Source organism: Ambystoma mexicanum, chromosome 9 (assembly GCF_040938575.1).
Source record: "Ambystoma mexicanum isolate Mex_15411 chromosome 9, UKY_AmexF1_1, whole genome shotgun sequence".
Classification (NCBI taxonomy): domain Eukaryota; kingdom Metazoa; phylum Chordata; class Amphibia; order Caudata; family Ambystomatidae; genus Ambystoma; species Ambystoma mexicanum.
Genome location: NC_090931.1, coordinates 686,510,489 through 686,523,710, shown reverse-complemented (window position 1 = coordinate 686,523,710; position 13,222 = coordinate 686,510,489).

Genomic DNA, 13,222 nt, shown 5'->3' with positions numbered 1-13,222 from the left:
TTGTGGGGGAGAGGGAGGGTGTGAGGGTGTGTGGGGGGTTTTGTCACTTATGTTTATATTGTTACATTCAATACACCGGTTGTTTGAAAAAGAAGACATGAGTGGGCATTCATCAATGCGCATGTGTCATTTAATTATTTACAGTGCACAGTGTACAGGTACCCACACACCCAGTGCCCTCTGTCCAACCATCATGTCACACTCTGCTGAAATGTGTGTCAGAAATATTGTGCAATCACTGACTGGTGCACAGCACGTCCATCCTGTGCATCGGCACCGTGATGAAGTCCTGCCACATCTTCATCTTCCCCTTCATCATCATCAGGTGGTAGCAGTTCAATGTCAGGGGGCAGGGGCACATTCCGGCGGATACACATATTGTGCAGCATTATACATGCCATGATGATCTTGGCCACCTTCTCATGCCTGTAGAGGAGTGCCCCACCCGACCGGCTGAGGCAGCAAAATTGTGCCTTCAACAGGCCAAAGGTCTGCTCGATGACCACACGGGTATGGGTATGGGAATGATTGTAGTCCTCCTTGTGCCTGTTCTGTGGGTTTTGGACAGGGGTGAGGAGCCACGGCTTCAAGGGATAGCCACTATCACCTGTATGAGAGCAAAATGAAGGTAAATGTCAGGGGAATCATGAGGAACAGCTGTACTAGTCACACATGCCAGCAGGTCATTGTTGCCCACATGCACATGTCCATAGATGCATTTACGCCATTTTCTGTCCCTCCATGTGTCCTGTGCCATGGTCTAATGGTGTGGTTTGGATCTTCAAGATGATACATGGTGTGCACTGCCGCCTTGTTGCAAATTAGTGAGGTGTTGTGTCCTGTGAGATTTACTAAGAGGGAGCATAGTCTGTGCAATATTGGGAAATCAGCATTTATCATTTCCATGGTGACATGCAGTACTCCTGTCAGTGTGCCAGCCCTGTGCCAGACAGTGGATTACCTAGTAGGTGCAGTTTGATGCATTCCCAGGGATGCTTGTCCTGTGTGGTGATATGCTGGAGACAGCAACATGGTGCATATGCACTGCATGGTGCAGGATGGCATTACGGAGGGTGAGGGTCGCTGATGGGTGGTGGGCATGTTGTGGGATGTGGGGTGGTGGTTTCCTGTTAGTCATGTCGTGATAGATGTCGACCTTACTTCATTCATATGGGATTTGTGTGTTTTGTATGGTTTGTGATGGTTTCGGGCACAATGTTTAGTGATGTGCATATTGTGCAGTCACATCAACATTGGCAGCATGGTGGTGTGTGCATCTCTCCCCCCTTTTCAATGCCTTGTGCCATTCCTGCTACTTACCAAGCAGCCAGGCATGTTGTCCAGCATGTCGCTCCATGAAGCATGGAAGCGTGGAGTTCCACAGGACCAAAGAGTCATGAGTCGATCCTGGATATAGGGCACAACAATGTGTGATGGTCTTGCTGGTGTTGCATACCATCTGCACATTGATGGAGTGGTATTGCTTGCGGTTGCGGTACACTTGCTCCATGGCATGCGGGACCCCCAACTCACGTGGGTGCAGTCGAGGGCACCTACAAAATTTGGCATGCCTGCCAGTGCATGGAAGGCAACTTTTGTATCAAATATCTACTGGGGAGTCTGTGGTAGGGATATGTAGTCCCTCGTTTGCTTGAGGAGGGCATCCAGCACTTGGTTCAGTATCCGGGAAAAAAAGGGTTTAGCTATGCCATGCATGTGCCCCACTGTGTGCTGGTAGGTGCCTGTTGCAAGGAAGTGGAGCACAGACACTACCTTCAGTAGAGGGGGGATGGCGGTGCGTATTTCAATGAGGCTCACTATGTCGTCATATATCAGATCCACTATGGTGGTGATGGTGTCCCAGTCCAGACGGTACAGGGTGTGGATCTGCTCTGGGGTTAGGTTGAAAGGACTGGCTCTGATACGAGTGATTGGGGGCTGCCGGCGTGGTAACGGTGGCTGCACTGGTGGGGCATGCTGGGCCTGCCCCACCCTCCTTCTCCTCCTGCGTCTCCTCTGTGGTGGCGGCTGTTGCTGTTGTTGTTGATGTTGTGGCAATGCAATCAAGTCCTCCAGCTCCAGTAAAGCAACTACTATTGGAATTATCTTGGTGTGGGAGGCAGTGTGGTATGTGGGTGTGCTCCTTTTGTACTGGGCCAGACTCCATTGCCGCCACCTGTGCTGATTGTGTGACTCAAATTGACAGCGGAAAGAATAAAAACACTGAATCTAAATTACCGCAAAAAAGTTCAATGCAAAGACACAACGACAACCAAAATCCCTGATTACCAACCTTTACTTAGTCCATTCAAAACAAAAATGAAAAAGAAAAATGTGGTTGGGGGAGACATCAAAAACCATCAATATGATAAAATCCTAGTGACAAGAAGAGCTTTAGTAAGAAGCCTAACAAAAAAGGCAAAAAAAAGCAACACGGAAGCTGACTTAAAGAAGGCACATGCGGCGAGAAATGATTTTCGAAAGTGGCTGAGACAGCACCGAATCTCCCTGTACCAAAAAGACGCGGAGGAGATGTTAAAGAAACAAGGAAGCAAAAACACGGGGGACTTTTGGTCCCTTATTAAACAAAATCGAGGGCGCACCCCATGTCGTCGCAGGCAAATTGTGTGAGCGAAGAAGCGTGGGTAGCGCATTTCTCAGTCCTTTTCAAGATCCGGATGAAAAAACGGTAAGAGAGGAAAAAGCAGACCATCAGAAATGGCACAACTTTTCAGATGAGGACGATATTAAAGGCATCATAAGGAAACTAAAAACATTGCGCGCACCAGGTCCAGATGGTATTTCTAATCTAGACCTTAAATCCTTCTCTGAAGAGTGGACGCCTTTCATCAGCAAAGTCTTCAAAAACTGCACCGCAACTAAAACAGTGCCGGTCTCATGGACGTCATCCGTGGTAGTACCAATCTTTAAAAAGGGAAGCAGAACTGACCCCGCTAATTACAGACCGATAGCGCTTTTGGACTGCATAGGCAAAGATTTCGGTATGCTCTTACTCAAGATATTCCAAGTCTGGTCAAAGTCTGTTCCATTGCACGATCCTTTCCAGTTGGATTCCAAAAAAATGCGGGAGCATCAATTAACATCATGATTCTCAGCCTCCTGAAAAGCAAAGCGCTAGAGAGGTCTTCTAACATTTACCTAGCCTTCATTGACCTCACTCAGGCCTTTGATAAGGTGGATCGAGCCTTATTGTGGAATAAACTTGAAGCAGCAAACTGTCCGAAAAACATCTTGGCCCCGATAACAGCACTCTATTCCAATACATCGATGCAAGTAAAACTAAATAGCAAGGGCCTGCTATCGGCTAGTATTCCAATCACAAGGGGCGTCAAACAGGGGTGCCCTTTGGCGCCAGCTTTGTTCGCGGCATTTATTGGACATTACAAAGAATCAACGGAACTGGTCAGAGCTTTCCCGCCAAAGGTTGGGTATGTACAAGTCCCCAGAATCCTCTATGCAGATGACATCACCCTGATCGATCAGACTCTGATAGGCCTTAAACGTCAAATGACTAATCTGGTTGAGTATATCAACAAAAATAAACTTCTAATCAACATTGAAAAAACGAAAATAGTGATTTTGGGCAAAAAGAAAAAGTGCGATAAAATATCATCATGGTCGTTGGAAAACATGCTGGTGGAAGTGGTCCCAAAATTCAAATATCTGGAGGTCATGCTGGATAACACCAAACAGGAGACAAGCATACAAAATTTAATCTGGTCCAAAGTCCGTACAATGACTCACAGGCAAGAATGTTGGACAACAAGTTTGGGCGTTTCTCGCTGCTACCAGTGTTGAAATATTATAAGGCAAAGGTCATCCCGTGCCTGACATACAGAGTTGAAGCCATGCCCCTGCTGCCGGAAAAAATTTGGCCAAAAATTGAAGCCTTTTTTTGGAGATCGCTGTTGTCAGTTCCAAACTCCACTTCACTACCCAAACTAAGAAAAGAACTGGGACTGATCTCATTAAAAGCCGTAGTGGAAAATAACACCTTATCCCTATATAGAAAAATCCTCCTACCAGAATCACCAACTCTTTACAACGTGATGGCGAAGGAAATCAAGTTAGGGAATTCCAATACTCTGACAACATGGGTGGACAAAAAGAAGGCTCAACTAACTTCATTTGCTTGCTCGCAAGAGGACTTGTTGACCAATCCTCTCAGAATAAAGAGAAAACTGGAGGAACTGGATTGGATTGCTACCTTAGAGATGGTTGAAAAGAACAAACTCTTAAACCTCCTACCTCCTCTACGGAGAAAATATAACGATCTGGCCGAAATCTACAAAAAATTCCCCAGCAGGCCATTGAGACAGCTCTTTATGAAAGCAAGGCTAAATTTGTTGCCAACTAACGCAATTCAGTTTATTAGAGGAAACAGTCCATCAAACTCCTGCATATTATGCAAAGAGGCAAAGACGGTAGAAACGGTTCAACATCTACTAACTTCTTGCCCGGCGTTGAGAACGCTGAGAAAGGCTTATTTGTCAACTGTCCTGGAGGCCTCAATTTTACGGGAAGAGGAAACTTGGTGGCAACGGCTAATTAGCGGCCAGAAAACATCCTGGGCAATTGCCTCGGCAAAGATTTTGCAGCAGGCTTTCATCTTGATAGAACAAAGCAAAGAAGAAGAAGTCAAAAGCTAAGCCAAACAATCTCTCTTTCCTACGGCTCTTCGTTATGAGAACAGGAGAAATAGACTTTGACAATTTTGTTAAAACCAATTAACTTTTGGTAAATACAATAAAAAAGAAAAAAAATAAGGGTAAAATCTGTCTGCAAAGGCACAGAAGATATGAGCTATATGATAACATATCAATAAAACACATGCCTATTGAAATACTGACATGCCACTGCTCAATGGTGAAAGGATGTGTCTAGAGGAGCTTGATTCTGAAACAGTTGCTGATCAGTAGTCAAGATCCTTATCCTACACATGCCACAAACTATTTAGTCATCAGAGCCATGTTAAACCAAAGTCTCACATCATTCCCTTTGCAGTTGATGAGCCAGTGCAAGTGGATCTAGGCCACCTGGCCTAAGCCCCTCCCACCTATCAATCACTTTAAACTGCTGGTGCCTTCCTGGTTTGGCACTCTTTTCCACTACTTAAGCAGCCCTCCATCCTCTTTTCCTTTGCAGTTGGTGAGCTGGTGCAAGTAGATCTAGGTCACCTGGCCTAAGCCCCTCCCACCTATCAATCACTTTAAACTGATGGTGCCTTCCTGGTTTTCTTCTCTTTTTTCCTACTTAAGCAGCCCTCCAGTCTCTTTTCCTTTGCAGTTGCTGAGCAGGTGCAATGGATCTGGCCTAAGCCCCACCCACCATCTTAGTCCTGCCTCTTCCTTGCTGCTCTCAACTCTTAGATCAAGGTTGTCTCTCACCCGGGGGTCTGAGTGAAGGGCAGACAAAGAAAAGGGCAATTCCTGTTTGGAACTGTTCCCCCCGGGAGGACCCAGGGCCAGAACCTCTGCTCTGACAACAGGAACGCAAAAAAAAAACATGCGTTTTCTCCCTCCGTTCCCACAGGATATCCTCATCATCATCAGGCAACACAAACAGCAATGAAATCACCCCCTCCTCTAAGGCATGGACTCTGCAATGCAGCAACCTCACCCACATCATCCCCAAGCCCATCAGTGCCCCCCCTCAATGTCCACAACACAGAGGTTGATGCTCGCCATGTCCGCTCAGCTATCAACCATGCAACAGACATCACCAACCTCATTACCACACAAGACCTTGACACCATCTTCATCACCAAGACGTGGCTGACACCCACCTCCACCCACATCCTAGACGTCCTTGTCCCCACAGGGTACAGCATCCAACATAGAGACCAACTGAACAAGATAAGGTGGAGGCCTCACAGTCGTCCAAAAGACCTTGTGGCCCTGTGCCAGACTTGACGTCAACAACATTGGCTCCTTTGAAGTCCTGCCCTGCCACATCCTGCTCTCTCTGACAGATACAGACACCCTCCATCTCATCTACAGATCACCCAAACCCGACACCACCTTCATCAGAGACTTAACAGAGCTGGTCCCCACCATGTGCCTCACACACGCCAAGAACATCTTCCTAGGCGACATGAGCCTCCCAGGCAACACAGCCACCAAACCGTTGAAGGAAGAACACCTCAGTCTTCTTGACACCATCAGCCTCACACAGCACATAAAAAACCCAACACATCAGAAGGTAACATCCTCAACCTAATCATCATTGCACTGTCTTCTCTCCACTATAGCTCTCCTCTCCGTCTTAATTGATCTGAACACCTAGTCATGCCTTTCAACATCCTGCACACCAACCCATTCAAGCACTCCCAGCTGGAACCCATCAGACAAACCTTAAGTTACTTCAAGATCGTCACATTAGAAGCCCTTGCGGAAGACCTTGCCAACCTCCACCTTACATGGACCGAACACCCCCAACGGAACTGTGACTCTCTACTGGAAGCCCCCAACACCACCCTTTCAGACCTCCATTGACAGACATGCACCTCTGAAATAATGCACCTGCAAACTGAAACCGTCAGCACCCTGGCAGATGCAAGAACTCAACTGCAGCAAACGAGTCATCCGGAAACAAGAGAAAACCTGGTGCTGCTCCAGGACCGCATCTGACCTAGGGCTCCTCAAGGAACTCTGAGCCAAAAACTCATCAACAAAGCCAAGGCCTCCTACTATCAGAAGACCATAGAAGAAGCCGACAACAAAAGCAGAACCTTCTTCAAAGCAGTCAAGCACTGCATCAACTCACTATCCGACCCTGTGATACAGCACTTAATCAAAAAATCCTCTACGATCGACACCTTGTTCGCAAACAAAACCAGCAAGATTTGCCAGCACATTGACACCAGGTCCCCTTCCACAGATCCACCTAATGTCCCTCCTCATGAAATCTCCATACCCTGGACAACATTCGAAACACTCTCGACAGAGGACCTGGTGGAAACCCTGGCCGCCCTAAAAAACAACATTGTATACAGACAACATCCTACCAGCATCCATCCTCAAGAACCTTGCTGCAGAAGCTCTCCTTCCCTACTTGCAGATAATCAACAGCTCCCTAACTCAAGGCACCTTCCTGTCGACCCTAAAAACAGGACGAATCCTTCCTCTACTAAATAAATCCACTTTGGATCCTGACAACCTATACAACTATCGCCCCATTACCCATCTTCCCTTCCTAGGTAAAATCATCAAGAAAGCGGTAGCTGTCCAACTCAAAAGGAGACATCTGCCCTTCTCACACCATTAAGATGTGCACTGACCCCCCTGCACCTATCATGTATAAATGCCTATGTTACCCCATGCTCTGTTTAAAAAGCTATCAAAGATACCTAGTTCACACTGCTTCTCAAAAAATCCTCCTTGGACCGCACCCTACCCACCTGCAGACCTATCACCACAGTACCCTTCCTCCTCAAAATCCTTGACTGCACAGCCTACTCCCAACTCCAAACCCATCTACAAACTGAAAACCTTTCACAAGTCCAGCTTTAGACCCATAGACAACAGCAAGACCACCGTCCTTGACCTCAAAATCCAGCTCAACAGTATATGCAATACAGGCAAAGTCGCCATCCTTCTCTTTCTAGACCTCTCTGCTGCCTTTGTTCTTGTCGATCATGACATCCTCTGCCAGCACCTCACATCCATATTCAACCTCTCCAGAGAAGCGACCAGCTGGATTAACTCCTTTCTTAGTGACCGCACCTCTAGGAATATTTGCTGGCACTTAACAAGCTGACCCTATCCCTGTCTCCTATGGAGTCTCACAAGGCTCTTGCCTGTCATGCACGCTGTATAACATGTACACAAAGCCACTATTTCACCACCTCGACAATCTGAACATTCCCTACACAAACTTTGCTGATGACACCCAAGTCGTACTGAAACTCAATGGTGACTACACCACATATTCCGACAACATCAACCAAGTTTTTAGCATCATCCAAGCATGGATGCCAAGACCATCACCTTTTCTTGAAAGATGATAAATCAGAGCTCCTCATTGTTGACTCTTCACATCGTCTCAAACACCTATATCCAGCTTATGTGTGCTTCAATATCGATGGCGTGTGACCACAAAAGTGATGGGTGGAAGGTTTCGAATGAATCTGAACCACTGGCAATTGCTCTGGGCAACCTTCCACACCACCGTTTTTTAGCCCGTCTGCGCCATTGCAAAAGGGGTCCAGCCATGTGCAAATCAGTCAGCTGCCGCCACCAATGGTAGCAACCCAGCCCGAACTGCTAGGCCAGGTCCCCTCTGCACAGAAAACCAAGCAACCCCAGACATGTTTCGGCCTTGTTGGACCTCCTCAGTGAGGTGCAGCATGGTTCCCTATGGCGCAACGAGCAAGGGACCCAGGTCTGGGCATACCCTCTCTCACAAGGAGAAACAAACTGACCACAAAAGTGATGGGTGGAAGGTTTTGAATGAATCTGAACCACTGGCAATTGCTCTGGGAAACCTTCCACACCAACGTTTTTTAGCCCGTCTGCGCCATTGCAAAAGGGGTCCAGCCATGTGCAAATCCGTCAGCTGCCGCCACCAATGGTAGCAACCCAGCCCAAACTGCTAGGCCAGGTCCCCTCTGCACAGAAAACCAAGCAACCCCAGACATGTTTCGGCCTTGTTGGACCTCCTCAGTGAGGTGCAGCCTGGTTCCCTATGGCGCAGCGAGCAAGGGACCCACGTCTGGGTATACCCTCTCTCACATGGAGAGACAAACTGTGACCACAAAAGTGATGGGTGGAGGTTTTGAATGAATCTGAACCACTGGCAATTGCTCTGGGCAACCTTCCACACCACCGTTTTTTAGCCCGTCTGCGCCATTGCAAAAGGGGTCCCGCCATGTGCAAATCAGTCAGCTGCTGCCACCAATGGTAGCAGCCCAGCCCGAACTGCTAGGCCAGGTCCCCTCTGCACAGAAAACCAAGCAACCCCTGACATGTTTCGGCCTTGTTGGACCTCCTCAGTGAGGTGCAGCCTGGTTCCCTATGGCGCAGCGAGCAAGGGACCCACGTCTGGGCATACCCTCTCTCACATGGAGAGACAAACTGTGACTACAAAAGTGATGGGTGGAAGGTTTCAAATGAATCTGAACCACTGGCAATTGCTCTGGGCAACCATCCACACCATCGTTTTTGAGGATGGAAAATAGGGAGAGTGTTGTGACATCTAGAGGACATGGAAGTGACACAGAAGGAAATGCAGTAGAGAAATTGAATGCAGTTGTGACATTTTTGAATGTGCATTTGAAAGTGAGATGTCTGAAGTATATGAAACTGGTTGTTTTGTTTTGTTTTGAAAATGATAGGGATGGATTCAGGAGTCATGCATTAAGCATGTACCAGAAAGAGACTGGCTTTTGTCACAGTGCAATGTGACTTTGCATCATGGCTGTTTGATTGCAGCAATGATGAGACATTGGCATCTGACCATTTGACAATTTGCAGCAGCACTATTGGGGAATGCCGACCGACCGACCGACTTGAGGCCTTAGTGTACACCTTGTCCAATTTCTGTGCTCTGAGAATGTACCCAGAAAATCTGCTGCTAGAGAGACTTTGTGGCATCACAACTATTGCCATGGAGAGAGAAGAGATTGTGACCGACTGTGCAGAGAGAGATACACCTTGCAGCATCCTGTGCCAAGAAGTGAGAGTGAAGAGCAGTGAGAAAATTGCTCAGCAGTGAATCAGCAGCAGTCGAGAGCAGAAGAAGAAATTCTAATTGCTTCATGAGCAGCTTTTGCAATCTGCAGCGAGAAGAGAATCCATTTGGAATGCCTTTTGCACCAGACAAGTTTGGGCCTGAGCAGAGAAAGAGAGAAAAATGCAGCAATGAGCAGCAATGAGCAGCAATACACGCTCTGAAAGCATTTCTTGCCTTGTCCATGTTTGAATAGCTCTTGTTCTGTTAAGTGAAGGAGACACAGCATATGGTGCATTTCTGAATGAGTGCACCTGTAACGCTGGTTGTCCCTCATTTGAAGCGCATGGGACTGGCTGGCAATGGAACAGCATGACAACAGCATGACCTGGCGAGAGGAGAGAATTTGAACCTGCTTGAGTTTGGGCCTACGGAGAAGGGCCACACTGTGTCCAGAGGAGCGTAACCACCTGCATTGGCAATGTCTTGCAATCACTCTAAATGAGTGCACCTGTCGCCTTTGTTCATGATGTGAAGGGAAAAAGGGAGCGTAAGCATCGATTGGCATCAATTGAAAGTTCTGACACGCGGTTTTTCCCTGTGCTACCTTTGAAGTGAAAGGGCATATGTTGATCACTCCATGGGGACAAGTGGGGCATACATATGGTACCTGACACTTGCTTGCTCCTTGATGGAGCCCGATGCAAAATCTCATTCAAACAGGCCAAACTGAATTGGCTTGTACACATTTCTGCTGCCTGAACATTGATGGCTTGAACACTTTGCTGTTTCACACGTTTGCTGTTGTGGAGAACACCTTGGTACCTGAACTTTTGACCTTTTGCTGAACACTGAACTTTCTCGTTGTGAACACATTATCCGCTTTGTGAACACTCGCTTTGTTGACACTTGCTTTGTTGACATTCCTTGGCTGAAACTTTTCGCATTAGAATTGATTTGTACTGAATTTGTAATGTGCACGGTTGTGAGGACACACATACCTCATGAGTGACTTGGAAATAACTTGGACTGGAATATAACTGAAATGGCCTATATGACCAATACACTGCATGTATACACTTATATGTATGCATTGGTCACTGAATGTTTGGCCTGTTTGGCTACTGACATCTGTACTGACGTTTGACACCTGTGAAACTGATTGTCATATGTTGTGCTTGACACATTGATATGGAAACACCTGTATGCACACACCTTTGGCTTGTAGACACTTTGACTTCTGACTTTTTGCACGACTTTTGACCTTTGACCTTTGGCTATGCTATTCTGATTTCTGACACATTTGCAGCTTTGCATTTGATATTTTAGCTTGCCACTGATAGAGTGAAATGCTTGCATTTTTTAGAAAGGTTTTTTATGCATCATGATACATGCTTTTTCCTTTCTGTAACTTTGCTTGGTATTAGACTGCCACTATTGCTATGTTATGTATGACATATGCTATATTTTGTTTTGATTTATCTAACGATAAGAGGAGAGAATTGTTAATCTGATAAAATGAGGAGCCTGGTATTGTTATCATTACACTCATCATTAGTATCTGTAGAGAACCATTACCCAATCATTACTCTTTGCAATGGAATCATTCCAATATTGCTATTCCATTGTTGCATTCTGTTTAGTTCTGATTAGTACATTGCTGAAGTAGACACTGTCCACATATTAGACTGTCACCTTTGTATGCATTTGCAATATGCTTTTAGAATGATATTGCCTCCACTTGCACTTGCACATAGTTGAAGTGTCATGTAGTGTTTTAGAGACACAACATATACTCACCATGATTTGCTGTTCATCTATGTTTGCATTAGATATAGCGCTTAGAGAGAAAATGCATTGCTTGCACCACACACACACTGGCATATTTGAAATACACGTAAAGACATTCACACATTGTTATGCTTTGTAGAGACACATTTAGAGACTGTCATGCATGTATGTATGTATGATTGAGTATGCACCTAGAATGAGTTTTGCATTTAGTTAGTGCTTGCATTGCGAGAGATTTGCGGTAAACACTAGGAAGCATTCAGAATGAGACACGAGGCCTATGAGCCATTTTTTGATGGAGAAAGACAGAAGTTGTTCAGTGCGGAGAAATGTTATGGTACACTGTTCGTAAACATTGGCAAACATACACAGATGACATGAACCCTTGTCCGAGAGGGAAGCTTATCAGCTTGGCTGGTGTGCTTTGCGGAGAGACTGTAAAGGTGTGGGCTGCGCCAAGGGAGTGGGTAGACAGGAGAGAGGGAAGCATTTTCACACAGAAGAGGTGCTTTAAGAACAGGGCCTAAGAGTGCATTTTGCAATGCAGAGTGAAGCCTACAGTGGAGAGAATGGAGAAACAGGGAATAGATGATGTATTTCGCAACATATTCGGAAGGCCAAGAGGGAGAGATATGAGGTCATGCTGACAGCACACGAAGTAACAGGACATGCCGAGACAAATAACACGCAAGGAGACAGGCAGGCATTTTGCTAAATGCTGAGGGAGAGACATTTTTAGACATTCTGTGCGTCACTGGAGACTATAACAAGGAGGGCTGGAGAGAGAGAGAGAGAGAGAGGAGTTCGGAAGAGTTGTGAGAGACGGAAGAGTTGGGGGACTGCACTAGAGATCAGGAGTTGGCCAGAGAGATCGGGAGAGCCACAGAGAGAGAGTTGGCTGGAGATGGTGCTTGGTGCAGCAGACTGATGGGCCTTGATGAGATCGAGAGCTTGGCAGTTGGCAGTCTTGAGGCCTGCCACTGGCTGATTGACAACAGAATGGGAAGTATGGGTATGGCCTAGGCTTAAATTGATTAATAAGAACAGACACACACACACACAGGTTTGGGTGAAGGGGAAACTAGAGAGGGATTGTCTAGAGCGTGGATGGTGTGGATTGATGGTGTGGATTTACCCATGAAGGTGATGGATGCTAGCGCTTGCATTAGATTGCATTAGAACCACACACTTGCAGCACAGGCTTACATAGTTACTGCATGGTAGCTTTGCACCAGAAGTATAAAAGGTGCAAATTAGACATAGCATTAGAACGGCCTGCATTGTCATGTATTATGCTTAGCTGTGTGTATATAAATAAATGTATCCCATTGTTATAAATTGAATCGATTCTTTGTGTTTTCTTTGTGTCTTAGTGTTATTTGTTATTGCCCACAGTAGTAAGATAGGTGTATGTTCTAGGAGTACACAGTGCACATGGGGCCTGATACGAATGCAGTCAAAGGGGGTGTATAGTGATCCACTCCCCATTTGGAGATTGTCCAAGATTGTCTGAAGACCGTGGTTGCCCAAGGTGAGGGGGAGGCAACACGACAGTTAGCTGGTTTGGTTTTTCAGACTGACAGGGTCCAGCCATGTGAAAATCAGTCAGCTGCCGCCACCAATGTTAGCAGCCCAGCTGGAGCTGTTGGGCCAGGTCCCCTCTACTCAGAAAACCAAGCCACCCCAGACATGTTTCGGCCTTGTTGGACCTCCTCAGTGAGCTGCAGCCTGGTTCCCTATG